We start from the raw sequence: 18,533 nt of genomic DNA on the forward strand, positions 1-18,533 counted from the left end.
TATAGTAATATGGCGTTCTTGTACAATAAGAAAATTTTAATTGGGATAATTAAAAATATAATTTTTTTTTGTAAAACAATGTAAACATTTTCAATTATTTTCTTAGTTGTCTTTATTTTTAATTTGATTAAATAGTCAATTATATCAGTTAATTATACCCTTCACCACTACTGTGGTACAGGGTATAATAAGTTTGTGCATTTGTATGTAACGCCAAGAAGGAGTAATCATAGACCAACCTTTTAGTATACGGATCGGCTTAGAATTAAATTCTGAGTCGATTTAGCGATGTCCGTCTGTCTGTCTGTCCGTCTGTCCGTCTGTCTGTCTGTTGATGTATTTTTGTGTGCAAAGTACAGCTCGCAGTTTTAGTCCGATTGTCCTAAAATTTGCTATAGGGTCCTGTTTCGGCTCAAAGACGATCCCTATTGATTTTGGGAAAAATCGGTTCAGATTTAGATATAGCTGCCATATATATTTTTCACCGATCTGGTCATAATTGGCGTGTATATCAACCGATCTTCCTCAAATTCCGTACATCCGAATATTTTATGAGTCTCGAAAAATTTGCAAAATATCAGCAAAATCGGTTCAGATTTAGATATAGCTCCCATATATAGCTTTCGCCCGATTTACACTCATTTGCCCACAGAGGCCAATTTTTTGCTCCGATTTAGTTGAAATTTTGCATAGGGAGTAGAATTAGCGTTGTAACTATGCGTGCCAAATTTGCTTGAAATCGGTTCAGATTTGGATATATCCCCCATATAAAGCTTTCGCCCGATTTACACTTATATGACCACAGAGGCCAATTTTTAACTCCGATTTAGTTGAAATTTTGCACAGGGAGTAGAATTAGCATTATAGCTATGCGTGCTAAATTTGGTTGAAATCGGTTCAGATTTAGATATAGCTCCCATATATATGTTTTTCTGATTTCGAGAAAAATGGTCAAAATACCAACATTTTCCTTGTTAAATCGCCACTGCTTAGTCGAAAAGTTGTAAAAATGACTCTAATTTTCCTAAACTTCTAATACATATATATCGAGCGATAAATCATAAATAAACTTTTTCGAAGTTTCCTTAAAATTGCTTAAGATTTAAACGTTTTCCATATTTTTTTTTTTACTAACATTGTGTTCCACCCTAGTGCATTAGCCGACTTAAATTTTGAGTCTATAGATTTTGTAGAAGTCTATTAAATTCTTCCAGATCGAGTGATATTTAAATGTATGTATTTGGGACAAACCTTTATATATAGCCCCCAACACATTTGACGGATGTGATATGGTATCGAAAATTTAGATCTACAAAGTGGTGCAGGGTATAATATAGTCGGCCCCGCCCGACTTTAGACTTTCCTTACTAGTTTTTAATTGATTACGTTTTCAAATTGGAAGTATTTTGGTAATGAGATCTTTTCGATTTAAATTTGTCATTAAAACTATATTGTTTATAGTTTTTTTTTGTCTGGGTTACACAGAAAAAATATCACCAAAATATTAGCAGAGCGCACGGTTACAGCGGAAGAAGTACACTTTTTTTTTACTAAATGTCAATAACATAAGGAAGACAATAAATGTCATAATACATAAATATATACAAATAGGGATATAATAGGATATGTAGATTACATGATAGTATAATCCCATTAATATTTCCAATTAAAAAAATTAGAAATGCGTGCTGTCATTAAATATTTACATAGAAAAGGTTTATCGGGACAAGAAATTCATAATGATATGGTGAATGTGTTAGGTGAAAGTGCTCCTTCATATGCGACAGTAAAAAATTGGGTTGCTGAATTTAAACGTGGTCGTACAAGCATTGAAGATGAAACACGTAGTGTAGCCAAAGTACATGATATGGTATTAAATGATCGACGAATAAAAGTACGTGAAATTGCTAATATCATGGGCATCTCAAATGATCGAGTCCATTTAATTTTGCATGAAGAACTACAGATGAAAAAGCTTTCTGCAAGATGTGTGCCGCATTTGTTAACAGTCGATCAAAAACGCATAAGAATGAAAATTTCTCAAGCTTGTTTGGATCGTTTTAAGCGAAATAAAATGGATTTTAAGCGTCGTTTCATAACTGTTGATGAGACATGGATCCACCACTATGCTCCAGAGACATAAGAACAATCCAAACAATGGACTGACGCTGGCGGAAGTGCCCCAAAGAAGGCAAAAACAATTCAATCGGCTGGTAAGGTTATGGCAACCGTTTTTTGGTACTTCAAATGTATTTTATTGATTTACTATCTGCAAAAGGGTAAAATAATAAATTCAGAGTACTATTGCAACCTTTTGGATCAATTAAATGTACAAATTCGAGAAAAACGTCCTGGCTTACAATACAAAAAAATAATTTTTCATCAAGACAACGCACCAGCGCACGATTTAAAGTACGATATGCTTGACCACCCACCTTATTCTCCTGATTTAGCTCCCAGTGACTTTTACTCGTTCCCAAATCTAAAAAAATTCCTTGCTAGAAGATGCAATTACAGTTGTAAACCACTATTTTGAAAACCTTGAGGAAAACCATTTTAATCAAGGGATAGAATTGCTAGAAAAGCGTTTGACTAATGGTGTTTTCTTTTCTGAAAAAAGTGCTTTGCCTTCATTTTGTCTGTACAGAATGCACATTTTTAAAATGTTACCAGCAACCTAAAAAATGCTATCATTTCAGCGGGCAGAAAAGAATTCAAAGAAGGAAACAGGGCAATCGCAGCACTCTCGTTTGTTGGCAGTGCTGAAAATGCCCGTAATTTGCCTCTATGCGTGGCGCTATTTTCACAACAGAATTCAAAGCCTTTTCGCACTTTTGCCTGTTTTTTTAGAAAAGAACCTAAAGAGTACATTTTCCGGGCAAAATGCAAAAAAAGTGTGCATTTTTTACAAGAAAAGAAAACGCCATAAGTGTATAGAAGTTTCAGGAGATTATATGGAAAAATAAAAATATTTTTGAAAAACTAACTATTCTCTTTCATTGATAGGCTAAGAAGTTTCCGAACCGCCCTCGTATATACAGCTGCAATTTCGGCCGGGCCGAATCTTAAATACCCACAACCATGGAAATCGTATTATAATTTCCTTTGAAATTTCAGGGGGGTTTGATGACAGATATTCTCCCAAGCAGAGCAGTTCAACCAATACACATCCCGAAGATAAATTTAAAGATTTTACCTATGAAGACTATATCAGAATCTGGATTTATAAGAACCATTTTGGTTTGAGTTTTAGAGGAATCATTAATATCTCTTTTAAGTGTGCAAGACAATGATGAAATAACACCTTGATTTGAAATCTAAAATCTGTAGATTTTCACCCCCCATTATTTAAATGATTACGAGAAGTTAAATCTGCAAATTTTACATTGAGGCCTTACCAAATGGGCGTGTTTGTGAGTCTAAGATACCAGTATATTTACAATTTCAGGCAAATCGGATAAAAACTACATTCATAGAAGCCACCGTGGTGCAATGGTTAGCATGCCCGCCTTGCATACACAAGGTCGTGGGTTCAATTCCTGCTTCGACCGAACACCAAAAAGTTTTTCAGCGGTGGATTATCCCACCACAGTAATGCTGGTGACATTTCTGAGGGTTTCAAAGCTTCTCTAAGTGATTTCACTGTAATGTGAAACGCCGCTCGGACTCGGCTATAAAAAGGAGGCCCCTTGTCATTGAGCTTAACATGGAATCGGGCAGCACTCAGTGATAAGAGAGAAGTTCACCAATGTGGTATCACAATGGAATGAATGAGTCTAAGTGAGCCTGATACATCGGGCTGCCACCTAACCTAACCTAACCTAACATTCATAGAAAAAATCATGCACGGCGTGCTCATTTCAAAACGATTCGTTCATGAAAGTGAATCAGCACACATGTGGTGTTAAACGGAGAACAGGCGGTGTCAATCTGACAACGATAAAATGACACCATGCGTTGTCGAAATAACCAGCGTTCACGATCTGAAAACGTTGTGGTTACGAATTAATTAACAAAATTAAAAAAAAAAAAATCTCCGCTACAGTGACTCGAACCTGTGTTGTCTGCACTATACGCGTTAACAGTCACCTTAGCACATTGCACCACCGAGGGAGTTGCCATAATAACGTCTAACGGTTATTTTACTTTTCATGGCTAAAGAAAAACGAATGCCGTTCATGAAATCGTGAACGCCCTTGGACGAAATTGTGAACATTCCGTTTTGATTTTTGGTGAACGTTTCCGTTTCATTTTGTCACCGTCCGTTCACGACTATGGAACGTAATTTTTTCTATTAGTGTACGGTTTCTAGAAACCCAAGGAGTTAAATCGAGAGACCGGTCTTATGGGGGCTATATTAAAAAATTGGACGAATACTCACCGTTTTCGGCACACCTCTTTATGGTCCTAAAATACTTCTTGGTTTCAAATTTCAGATAAATTGGATAGATATTCGGCTTCTAGAATCGCAAACAATAAAATCATTTTTTGCACACCTATAGCCCTAAAAAATTTCCAGATTTTCAATTTCAGGCAAATTGGATAACAACTCGGGAGGTCGGTCTATATGGGGTACATACCAAAACATGGACCAATACACGGTACACGTATTTATGGTCCTATCTGGAGATGGGTCTATATGGGGTCTATATCAAAACATGGACTTATACACACCATTTTCGGCATACCGTTTTATTGTCCTAAAATACCTCTAGATTTCCAATTTCTGGCGAATTGGATAAAAACTACGGTTTCTATAAGCCCAAGACCCCAAATCGGGAAGTCGGTTTATATGGGGACTATATCAAAACCGGGACCGATACAGCTTATCTTCGCACTTGGCCTGCCTGCAGAAAAAAGACGAATTTGTGCAAAATTTCAGCACGATTGCAGACAGACAGACGGACAGGGTTATATCGCCTTAGAATTTCCCCCTGATCAAGAATATATATACTTTATATAGTCGGAAATCGACATTTCGATGTGTTACAAACGGTATGACAAACTTACGAGTATGACCTACAGGATAGTGAATTTGAGTTTCATGCGTTGACCAGAGGGAAGTTCTCGAGTGTGCTAGACTTGTCAGATCTAATGCTGTTGCGACTGATAATATAGACCCCAGATTCATGCGTTTGCTATTCCCTTTTTTGTTACCATTCATCACATCCATATATAATAGGATAATTACGGAGAGTTCATATCCTGAATCTTGGAAACATTCTAAGGTTATACCCATTCCTAAGTCTCATGGTGAATATCGTCCTATTACGATTCTTGGATTTCTTGCCAAAGTTCTTGAGAAGATTTTGCAAGGCAAATTACCACCCACTTGCAGGACAACGCTCTATTGACCGATGTGCAGTCAGGATTTCGTCCAAAACACAGTTGTACGACTGCACTAGTAAATGTAACGGAGGATATCAGAAGTAATTTGGACAATAATTTGGAAACTCTTTTAGTTCTATTGGATCACTCGAAAGCTTTCGATACAGTTCATCATTCTGTCCTCTGTTCGAAGTTACGGCATTACTTTAAGTTTTCGTCCTCTGCTGCACGTCTTATTCACAGCTATGTTTCATTCAGGACACAAAGTGTCTACACTAATAATGAAGTGTCTTCCCCTCGGCCTATTTCACGGGGGGTTCCACAGGGATCAATACTAGGACCGCTGCTGTTCACTATGTATACAAACGATCTCCCACTGAATATTAGACACTGTCAGATACACATGTATGCGGACGATGTCCAGCTCTATATTGGCTACAATGCGGGAAATGTTGAGGAGACTATTGTCATGGTAAATGATGATTTGGCTAACGTTTGGACTTGGGCCATGGCCAATGGTCTCTGCTTAAATCCAAACAAAACAAAGTTCCTTAGAATCAGGAAGAGGGCTAATAGGGATACGTCAAATGTGGTCATTAAAATAAATGATCAGCCCATAGATCTTGTGGCACAGGCTAGAAATCTCGGTATGATTTTCAATGACAAGCTTACATGGTCTAACCATATAAACGCCGTTGTTGGCCAAACTTATCAGAAACTGCGAACGTTATGGGCTACGCAATCCTTTACCCCTTTGGATATTCGGTCTCTTCTTGTCAAATCATATATTATCCCGGGGCTGCTTTATGGATGTGAACTGTTCTCGAATTGCGATGCTAATAGTAAGTCTAAATTGAATAGGCTTTTTAATAACATCACACGATATGTTTATGGTTTGCGACGCTATGACTCGGTTTCTGAATATAGGGATGCATTGTTTGGGGTATCGTTGGAGAAACTAATGTCTATTAGAACTCTGATATTTTTACACAAGATTATACACTCAGGACATCCTTCATATTTGAGTCAAAGGCTAGTATTTGCAAGATCAAACAGAGGAAGGAAGATTATACCTTTTAGACATACGAGCTTAGTCTCAGAATGGCATTTTTTCATAAATAGTGTCCGTCTCTGGAATTCACTACCAAATAGTTTACAACTCACCAGAAGCGCAGTAAATTTCAAATCTTCGTTATTCGACATCTTTAGTGTTCCACGTTAATGAATAGCCAAAGTTATTTATTCTTTATTATTATTATTATTTTTATTTATTATTATTATTATTTTTCTTTTTTTTTGTGTAAATTACGATCAATTGTTTTCTTTTTAATTTTTATTTTCCAATTGTTCTTATTGTTTATAATGTTACAGTGTTTTACTTTTAATTTTCCTATGCAATATTTGTTTAAGTTCTAACTTTGTATTATTGAAATTTAAAATCTTTGTTAAAATGTTTATGTTAGTTATAATGTTAATATTGTTATATTTTTCCGTTTTCTCACTTTGTAATACTTCATTATGGATACGTTTCCTGCACTCTAATTATAAGATATTGTTCTTGTTGTGCAGGACATAACAATAATAAATAAATAAATAAACTTAGTTCCCCCTGATCAAGAATATATATACTTTATATAGTCGGAAATCGATATTTCGATGTGTTACAAACGGTATGACAAACTTACGAGTATTATACCCCGTCACGATGCTATGGTGGTGGGTATAAAAAGCGATTTGGGACCACTGCGCAGCGTGTGATGGCTTTGTCGGCTACTTGAAGGCCATATTTCGTGCCAAAGGTAGGTAATTTCGAAAAATCTAAACTGATTCTAACATTTATTTATATCTGACTTTTTTTGCTTTGAACAATAAAATAAAAAATATAGCGGTTTATTTTATTGAATTACATATTAGTCCACCTTTATAATCCCTACAGCTGTTTGGGTTATAAACAACTCTTGACCAATTAGCACGTTGCTTTAGGGTATGTGCGAATAAAATTCGCGAAATAATAAATCCTATAATTATGTTAAATATAAATCAAGTTTTGTGACATTTATGTGAAACATTCATCATTCATTCACCTATAAAGGCTATGCATAAACGTTGTTCTTTTAGTTAATTTACATTTCCTATAAATTCTTTAGCATACATAGTTATGAATACCTAGCCATACATACATACATGTATGTATGTGCCATACCACTTCAATAAATAAACAACTAAATAAAAGTTTTATTAATTGCCCAAAACAAAATAAATAAAATGAAAGAAAACAAAAAGAGTAATCATAACTTTTCTATAGTGAAGATCTACGGCTTTGAATGATGAGAAGCCAGTTTAATGGAATGAACAACAGACTCCATTTTCATCTTCATTTTTTAGAATTAATGCAAAAATTGTCGTATTTGCTCGAGGCCACAATTTGTATTTGTTATGCATACTCGTATGTAGATATTTGGCAGTTAAGTATTTATGTGTACATCAAATTAAAAATATAGGCAGCCAATCAATTGTCATTAATATAGTTAATAATGGAACACGCACAAAATCGGAAGGTATAATATTTCTCATATTAGCGACAATGTTCAAGACAGATCATTTCTTGCTAAAAAATTATAAAGAAAATATTTCCTCTTTGGATTTTATGATTCAAAATTAAAATCAATTTAAGAATCTTCTTAGCATTGATTTCAATTCTTGGCCTTCATTCTTCTATTCATACAATCTAAGTATAATTGTCTGTGGAACTAATATCCGGTATATTAAAAGAAATCATTTAGCTCAAATCTATGTACACGGTTGAAAAAGACTGTTTTTCCTATGTTTGGCTATAAACATTATATGTTTGGAACACAAATTTGTAAACACAATATTTTTGAGTGCAAGCATATAATGTTCATAAACTAGCATAACATGTTTGGGACATATATGTTAATATGTTAGAACATATTATGTTTGGGACATAAAATGTTTGTAAATATAATATGCTTGAATGCAAACATATATTAATTTAGAAATAGCCTATAAACATATATGTGTTTAGTAGCTTGGAGCGCTATTTAACAGGGAGCGATATTGAATTAAGTTGGTGGTTGTTGCTTGTTATTACAAAATTAACATTTTATTTTTCCTTGGGCAATTGATCAGCTACTTCTTTGATCCTTACAAACTGTGTGGTCCGCTGTTCGAATCCCCGTCCGGCAAAAGGTAAATAAAAAAATAAAAAAAAATCATAAAATTGAATAATTTCTTCTACAATGTTTGTATTACAGAAAAAGGTGCTAAGAACTAAAAAATCTCGTGGAAGTGAGAAAGATGTCGGGGAATATACAATTGGGCAGAAACAAAATTTTGAGCATTCAGGTCGAAAACCTATGTTGTTAGCACTTATATTACCTGTTTATTTTCATAATTCATTATGATTGTAAATATATAAATAAATAAATAAATAAAATTTTGAGCACAATATTGTTTGGGAGAATTTTTTTAAGCATATAATATTTTTGGGTGCAAAATGCTTCCAAACATATTATATATATTGTTTTTTGGAAGACAACATTATTGAATTTGGATGCAAAAATACAAAATGTTTGGAACTTAGACTACCCAAACATATATTGTTTAGACCAATATGCTTTCAAACATATTATATATTGGTAGAGATCAAACATATAAATGTTTGGGCAATACCCAAAAATGTATATGCTTGAAGCAAAATATGTTTGGGAGTATATGTTACAGAAGCGATTTTTTGTGAGGGTGTAGAAACAACACGCAAACAAATTATTTTTTTTACCAATGGGCCAATGAATATTATTTGGTAAAAGAGTTTTTTTTTTTTGTGATAAACGTTGACGTCTTCTATGTTACATGATGTAAACATAAGTTAATGAATACGAGCTTACATTTCTGGCTAATTTCTTTTTTCCTTTACATCTTTCACATTGAAAAAAAAAAAAAAAAATTACGTGATTTTAAATATCACATGCAATTTACAAAGTATTAAGGACAATTTAAAAACAAGTATATACGGCCGTAAGTTCGGCCAGGCCGAAGCTTATGTACCCTCCACCATGGATTGCGTAGAAACTTCTACTGAAGACTGTCATCCACAATCGAATTACTTGGGTTGCGGTAACACTTGCCGATGGCAAGGTATCTTAAAACTTCCTGACACCGTCATATATACCACATAGTCCATACGTGGTATATATTAAACTAAAAAAGGCCGATTAAATACGTATATAATTAAGTTTAAAGTTTATATAGAAATAAAATTTTGACAAAACAACATTTTCTATAGAAGTAAAATGTGGAAAAAATTTTCTATAGAAATAAAATTTTGACAAAATTTTCTATAGAAATAACATTTTGACAAAATTTTCTATAGAAATAAAATCTTGACAAAATTTTCTATAGAAATAAAATTTTGACAAAATTTTCTATAGAAATAACATTTTGACAATATTTTCTATAACAACAAGTAAGGAAAGTCTAAAGTCGGGCGGGGCCGACTATATTATACCCTGCACCACTTAGTAGATCTAAATTTTCGATATCATATCACATCCGTCAAATGTTTTGGGTGCTATATATAAAGGTTTGTCCCAAATACATACATTTAAATATCACTCGATTTGGACAGAATTTGATAGACTTTTACAAAATCTATAGACTCAAAATTTAAGTTGGCTAATGCACTAGGGTGAAACACAATTTTAGTAAAAAAATATGGGAAACATTTAAATCTGAAGCAATTTTAAGGAAACTTCGCAAAAGTTTATTTATGATTTATCGCTCGATATATATGTATTAGAAGTTTATGAAAATTAGAGTCATTTCTACAATTTTTCGACTAAGCAGTGGCGATTTAACAAGGAAAATGTTGGTATTTTGACCATTTTTGTCGAAATCAGAAAAACATATATATGGGAGCTATATCTAAATCTGAACCGATTTCAACCAAATTTAGCACGCATAGCTACAATGCTAATTCTACTCCCTGTGCAAAATTTCAACTAAATCGGAGTTAAAAATTGGCCTCTGTGGTCATATGAGTGTAAATCGGGCGAAAGCTTTATATGGGAGATATATCCAAATCTGAACCGATTTCAAGCAAATTTGGCACGCATAGTTACAACGCTAATTCTACTCCCTATGCAAAATTTCAACTAAATCGGAGCAAAAAATTTGCCTCTGTGGGCAAATGAGTGTAAATCGGGCGAAAGCTATATATGGGAGCTATATCTAAATCTGAACCGATTTTGCTGATATTTTGCAAGTTTTTCGAGACTCATAAAATATGCGGATGTACGGAATTTGAGGAAGATCGGTTGATATACACGCCAATTATGACCAGATCGGTGAAAAATATATATGGCAGCTATATCTAAATCTGAACCGATTTTTTCCAAAATCAATAGGGATCGTCTTTGAGCCGAAACAGGACCCTATACCAAATTTTAGGACAATCGGACTAAAACTGCGAGCTGTACTTTGCACACAAAAATACATCAACAGACAGACAGACAGACAGACAGACGGACGGACAGACAGACGGACATCGCTAAATCGACTCAGAATTTAATTCTAAGCCGATCCGTATACTAAAAGGTTGGTCTATGATTACTCCTTCTTGGCGTTACATACAAATGCACAAACTTATTATACCCTGTACCACAGTAGTGGTGAAGGGTATAAATATGGGAAACATTTAAATCTGAAGCAATTTTAAGGAAACTTCGCAAAAGTTTATTTATGATTTATCGCTCGATATATATGTATTAGAAGTTTATGAAAATTAGAGTCATTTCTACAATTTTTCGACTAAGCAGTGGCGATTTAACAAGGAAAATGTTGGTATTTTGACCATTTTTGTCGAAATCAGAAAAACATATATATGGGAGCTATATCTAAATCTGAACAGATTTCAATCAAATTTGGCACACATGACTATATTACTAATAGTGCAAAATTTCAACCAAATTGGGCAAAAACTCTGGCTTCTGGGGCCATATAAGTCCATATCGGGCGAAAAATATATATAGAAGCTATATCTAAATCTGAACCGATTTCAATCAAATTTGGCACACATGACTATACTACGAATTGTACTCCTTGTGCAAAATTTCAAGCTAATCGGGATAAAACCCTGGCTTCTGGGTCCATATAAGTGCATATCGGGCGAAAGATATATATGGGAGCTATATCTAAATCTGAACCGATTTTAACCAAATTTGGCACGCATAGCTGTAATGCTAAATCTACTCCCTGTGCAAAATTTCAACCAAATTGGGCCAAAACTCTGGCTTGTAGGACCATATTAGTCCATATCGGGCGAAAGATATATATGGGAGCTATATCTAAATCTGAACCGATTTCAATCAAATTTTGCACACTTGACTATACTACTAATTGTAATCCTAGTGCAAAATTTCAACCAAAGTCGGCCAAAAATCTGGCTTCTGGGGCCATATAAATCCATATCGGGCGAAAGATATATATGGGAGCTATATCTAAATCTGAACCTATACAACTAAGTGTTATGTTTGTACAAAATTTAAAGCAAATCGGTATAAAACTCTGGCTGCTGGATCCATATTAGTGCATATCGGGCGAAAGATATATATGGGAGCTATATCTAAATCTGAACCGATCTCTTCCAAAATTAATAGAGTTCTATTCTGACCAAAATTAGGAACATGTGCCAAATTTGAAGGCGATTGGACTTAAATTGCGACCTAGACTTTGATCACAAAAATGTGTTCACAGACAGACGGACGGACGGACAGACGGACATGGTTATATCGACTCAGGGACCCACCCTGAGCATTATTGCCAAATACACCATGTGTCTATCTCGTCTCCTTCTGGGTGTTACAAACATATGCACTAACTTATAATACCCTGTTCCACAGTGTGGCGCAGGGTATAATAAAATTTTGGTAGGTTATTTTTGGCTCGAGTGGCAACCATGATTATTTATGAACCGATATGGACCAATTTTTGTGTGATTGGGGATCGGCTATATATAACTATAGACCGATATGGACCAATTTTGGCATGGTTACTAGCGGCCTTATACTAACACCACGTTGCAAATTTCAACCGGATCGGATGAATTTTGTTCCTCCAAGAGGCTCCGGAGATCAAATCTGGGGAACGGTTTATATGGGGGCTATATATAATTATGGACCGATATGGACCAATTCTTGCATGGTCATTAGAGAACATATACCAACACCATGTACCAAATTTCAGCCGGATCGGAGGAAATTTGCTTTTCTTAGAGGCTCCGCAAGCCAAATCGGGGGATCGGTTTATATGGGGGCTATATATAATTATGGACCGATGTGGACCAATTTTTGCATGGTCATTGGACAACATATACCAATACCATGTACCAAATTTCAGCCGGATCGCAAACGAAAGCCAAATTTGGGGGCTATACGTAAAAGTGGACCGATATGACCCATTTGCAATACCATCCGACCTACATCAATAACAACTACTTGTGCCAAGTTTCAAGTCGATAGCTTGTTTCGTTCGGAAGTTAGCGTGATTTCAACAGACGGACGGACTGACGGACATGCTCAGATCGACTCAGAATTTCACCACGACCCAGAATATATATACTTTATGTGGTCTTAGAGCAATATTTCGATGTGTTACAAACGGAATGACAAAGTTCATATACCCCCATCCTATGGTGGAGGGTATAAAAATGAAATTTTAATTAAAAAAAGTTTATAGTCTTTGCTTAAAATTTTTTTACAATATAGAAATTTTTTTTTACAATATTACAATTTTAGAAATATGCGTCTCTCCCTTAAAGCCCTATGTCTTTGAAGTAAAGTAAATTTTCCTTAAATTAAAGAAACACATTTTTGATTTAAAGAAATCGTCCATAAATGAACTCAATAATTAGATTTACGTTAAAAACGCTTTAAATATAGGCTAATACATATTTTGAGGATTTAGCATCATTGGCTTAAAGTTTTTTTTTTTTTGAAAATAAATAAAACGTATTTTAATTTGAAATATCTGTTATAATTTGGAGTTGTAAACTGGCATTTAATTAATATACCGCGAAATCGATATAACATGTGATCTACATCCTGATTTTAATGCTATTGATCCAAAATTTAAAGCCAGACAGGTTGCTAAAAATTTCTTTTTTTCTTTTTTCTTTTTAAAGAAGGCGCATCTATGTTATGGGTCGGAATCAAAATCTTAGGATCTAAGTAAAGAGAAATTTTCAGTACTACCAGTGTCTGAACAAGACGGTATAACCATGTACAGTCTTCAATAATGAAGCAATCGTGCTGAAATTTTGCAAAAACTCGTCTTTTGTCTGCAGGCAGATCGAGTTAGAAGATGGGCTATATCGGTCCAGCTTTTGATATACTCCGCATATAAATCGACCTCCCGATTTGGGGTCTTGTGCCTATAAAAACCGTAGTTTTTATCCAATTTGCCTGAAATTGGAAACCTAGAGGTATTTTAGAACTATAAAGAGGTGTACCAAAAATGGTGAGTATTGGTCCATGTTTTGGTATAACGCCAATATAGACCGATCTCCCGATTTTAATTCTTGGGCTTATAGAAACCGTAGTTTTTATTCAATTTGCCTAAAATTGGAAATAACGAGGTGTGCCGAAAATGGTGAGTATCGGTCCATGTTTTTATATAGCCCCCATATAGACCGATCTCCCGATTTTACTTTTTCGGTTTGTAGAAACCGTAATTGTTGTCCAATATGCCTGAAATTGAAAATCTGGACGGTTTTTTTTGGACTATAAATAGGTGTGCAAGAAATGATTTTATTTTTGGGATTATAAAAACCGTAGTTTTTATCTGATTTGTCTAAAATTTTAAATATAATGGCATTTTAGACTTACAAAAACGTGTATCGGATTTAGTTTTTATCGGTCCATTTGGTAAGGCGTCCATATAGACAAATTTCACTTCTTGAGGGTATAGAATGCGCACTGATCATGAGAATTGATTGAAACTGAATGTAAAATTTCCAGATTTTACTTCTCGTAATCATTTAAATAATGGGGGTGAAATCTACAGATTCTAGATTTTCAAGACGTTATTTCATCAGTTTTTTGCACACATACAAGAGATGTTAATGATTCCTCTAAAACTCAAACAAAATCCAAAATCTGATTTCGTCTTCATAGGTAATATCTTTGGGAGAATATCTGTCATCAAACCCTCCTGAAATTTCAAAGGAAACTATAATATTTGATTCATGGTGGTGGGTATTGAAGATTCGGCCCGGCCGAACTTACTGCTGTATATACTTGGTAAAATTTATTTTGTTTTAAGTGTTACATTTTTTAAGAATTTTCCCCAGCCCAATGAAGATTTCTTTATTATGAATTAAACATTGGTATAAATTTCAATGAACGTCCAAATAATGCTAATTATAAGAATAAAATTTTTGGTATCCTTCTCAAAATTATTAAGAATGAATTACGGCATGGTTAATATGGTAAAGATTTGATTTTTTTCTTTAGTTTTAGTAAATAGTAAATAATCTCAGATTCTCGTTGTTTTATAAAAAATAGAATACAATTTAGATCAATTTTCGCACGATCTAGTTCATTCTTCCCACAAAACAGTTCAGTTTTTTTTCAGTGTTTATTGTTCCTTTGATTTTATTATAATAAAGGCCACAGTGCGAAATGGGCATAACATTATGTTTTAGAATGATTATTATTTATTTGCTAAACAATTTCTACAGTTCTTGGTCAATGTCAATGCTATATAGAACAATTCCATTTTGAATGGGTGTGCAAGTCATTAAAAGCATGTGGTACGGAAATAAGCTAACGAACATACGAGTAAGAGGAAACGAGCTCATATTTTAAACTCTTATACGTATAAAAACCGTTAACTTGGCAAAATGGAGGTGATCCGGCTAATTGATAAATTGACACTTCTGAAGTTTGTTTTGAAAATAATATTGAAAGATAAAGACCGATAACATGACTAAGCAGATTTTTGGCTCGTGCATTCAATGATCTTCAACATTGGTTTAGTAGTGTAACAATTTTAGCATTTGTGCAGTTAAATTTAGCATATATTTATTTTTCTATTTAATGCATACTGACCATTTAGTTTTTTTTTTCAATTATCTATTTAGCATTTTTAGGATTATTTGATTCAAACAAATTCAAATACGTTAGTGCTTATTAAAGTAATAAGTATGGGCATTTGTATTGTAGCTACTGTTTAGGTTGAGAATATATTTTGTTGGAGTAACGAAATTAACGCCATCTATGGAAAGGTCTTAGAAATCCGTTTTGGATAAACGTTGTCTCCTTGTTATTTGCAGATGTGGCCATTTAGCTGCGGTCCTGGGATTATCTTTATCTAGTTAAGAATTCACTGTTACTCGTTATTGGTTTTATTATTATTGCATGCATATATTTTAAGTTAGTTCGTAAGAATCTTGGATAGCACAAAGTTGTCTACTAGACAGTCAATTTTTTTGGATTTCCCTGAAATTGTTATCGCTCTCGAAATAATATTTATAAGAAAGTACGATTTGAAATAAAGAAGACAAATCTTACATATTTGTAGTAAACCTTAGAACCGCTTACTTACATTTTTAAATACAATTTTATTTATTTATATAGGTGCATTTTTTTCTTCAATAAAATACGTGTTTTATTAATATATTAAATATATTTATTAAACATCAACTACACACAAAATATTTTCTGATTCAATCACGAAATTTTTTTTTAATTTTTTAATTGAAATGTCTTCTATCACAGAAATGATAGTATCAATTAAAAAATGACAGTCAATTAAAAAATTAATTGATCCAATTAAAAAATTAATTGTTGTGATTGATTTTTGTTTCAATTGAAAAATTTGTTGATTCAATTAAATAATTAATTGAAAAATTTTTTAAACTCAATTAAGATTTTAATTGCAAAAATTTTCGTGAAATTTTTTTCTGTGTAGCCTTGAAATATTAGTTTATTATTCCACTATTCCCAATTTCCATGTATCAAATGGAAAACGCAATTTTTTGCTTCAACCTTCCAGTTGTAATGAGTTGCTGCATAAAGATTTTTTAAGTGCAAGCATATAATGTTCATAAACTAGCATAAAATGTTTGGAACATATATGTTAATATGCTAGAACATACTATGTTTGGGACATAAAAGATTTTAAAATATAATATGCTTAGATGCAAACATATATTAATTTGTAAATAATATATATCTACACAAGGAAAATGTCATTACATTTTTTTACTACCAGTGTATGCCCTAAGGTGAAACATAATATGTTTGAACAATACAAACAATATTTTGTTTGGACCAATCCTGAAAATATATATGCTTGAAGCAAAATGTGTTTGGGGTATATGTTACAGAAGCGATTTTTTTGAGGGTGTAGTAGATTTAAAACAACCATTCCCAGCGGCGCAGTTCATGTGGTTGGAAGGCCTCCTTCCAGGCCTGTCTAGGCATTACAGAGGCCTGCTTAGGACATTACACCTTCCTTTCCATTTAACATAGGGTGAGATTGGAGGGCAAGGCCTTATTTGTAGCTTCCATTAAAAGACCCTTCACCAGCCCTCCAAAAGGAAGGAGGCTTACAGGAGTGTATATAAAACACCTACATAATTACTGATAATATAACTACTTCTCACGTCCTTCCTATTGTAGGCATGTTGTAGCGCTATACGGGTTCTCGTTTAGGAAGGCCTTCCATACACATTCCCAAAATAATGCCTTTATGATAAATAAATAATCCGGTATTAAATTTTTATGCTTTTGTTTCAAATTTATTTATTTTCAACATTAAAAAAGATTAGCGTTCAGAGATATATAAAAACATAAAGAAAATGTCAAGTCACTCCCCAAGATATCACTATATTTGATTCGTCTGGGCTCTATATTCTTTCTGCGTTTCGGTAAATTTATTGTCAAGATCTGAAAGAACTAAAATGCATTAAAAAATGAAAATAATAAAATAAAATTAAAGACTTACCGTTAGAGTTTTATACTTAAGGTTACTATCGCAAATGCGAAACACTTTATAATTTGGAAGACGTACGTACTTTACCAGATCAAGAATTCAACTAACGAATAGCATGTACTGGCGTACGCTAAATTATTATCCACATGGCATTAATGAAAATATTTTCTGACATAAATAGTTATAAATTTCAAATGTTGCTATGTTTCATTTTTGTTTTTGTTTGGGGGTAGAAAATGTTAAAATACAATTCCTCTAACATACACGAAATCCTACGCATTCCTAATAGCTTATTTTTGGAAGTGGAAAGCAATGCAATTACATGCCTATTCATTTCTATTTGTAAGTCGGAGATTGTCATCATATGAAATAACCGTTTGACTTCCAAAGGCATTACAAATGCATTCTAATTATAAATTAATAGGAATGTAAACAATTTTAAAGCTCTCTTTTAAACGAGAGCACAAGACATCTCTCTTGCTACATAATTTTAACACCCATGCTATACAACTTGCTATAAAGAAGGCAGAGAGAATGTCCGTGTGCATAAAATGAAAAAAGTAAATAAAACGAAATGCTTAAATACAGGTCTGATTTTAGAAGGCTTCCGATGAATGTAAAATCAGTACACATGCATGCCTTATAAACACAACTCCTTCCAATTTAAGGCATTTAACATGCCTGAATTTGCAAGGTCCTTCTCGATTCCGCCGCTGGGAAATATTTTATATATTTTATTTGTTACATTATTTTTTAACAATCTCTCCGTATACCATAACAACACGAACTGAAAAAAAACAAGTAAGGAAAGTCTAAAGTCGGGCGGGGCCGACTATATTATACCCTGCACCACTTTGTAGATCTAAATTTTCGATACCATATGAAATGTGTTGGGTGCTATATATAAAGGTTTGTCCCAAATACATACATTTAAATATCACTCTATCTGGACAGAATTTGATAGACTTCTCCTATCTATCGACTCAAATTTTAAGTCGGTTAATGCCCTAGGATGGAACACAATGTTAGTAAAAAATAAGTAAGGAAAGTCATACAAATGCACTCAGTGGCGATTTTACAAGGATATTGGTTAGATCTCGCCAAGATATGTGGTCAAGTGTGGGTTGTGATATATTATTTGGTCAAGTCGGGCGATTTGGAGCCTTATTTAAAACTCAACCGTTCTGTAA

At 33.6% G+C, this 18,533-nt stretch overlaps 1 long non-coding RNA gene across 1 annotated transcript; it reads right to left on the reverse strand.

The window, feature by feature from the left end:
* Positions 1-17,122: 17,122 nt before the first annotated feature.
* LOC142219624 (uncharacterized) lies at positions 17,123-17,745 on the reverse strand. Its single transcript, XR_012717676.1, has 2 exons — positions 17,356-17,745; positions 17,123-17,297 (listed from the first exon to the last, which is right to left on the reverse strand). It is a non-coding gene; the product is annotated as an uncharacterized LOC142219624 (long non-coding RNA).
* Positions 17,746-18,533: the final 788 nt, after the last annotated feature.

The sequence above is a fragment of the Haematobia irritans genome, chromosome 1, assembly GCF_050003625.1.
Source record: "Haematobia irritans isolate KBUSLIRL chromosome 1, ASM5000362v1, whole genome shotgun sequence".
Lineage (NCBI taxonomy): Eukaryota > Metazoa > Arthropoda > Insecta > Diptera > Muscidae > Haematobia > Haematobia irritans.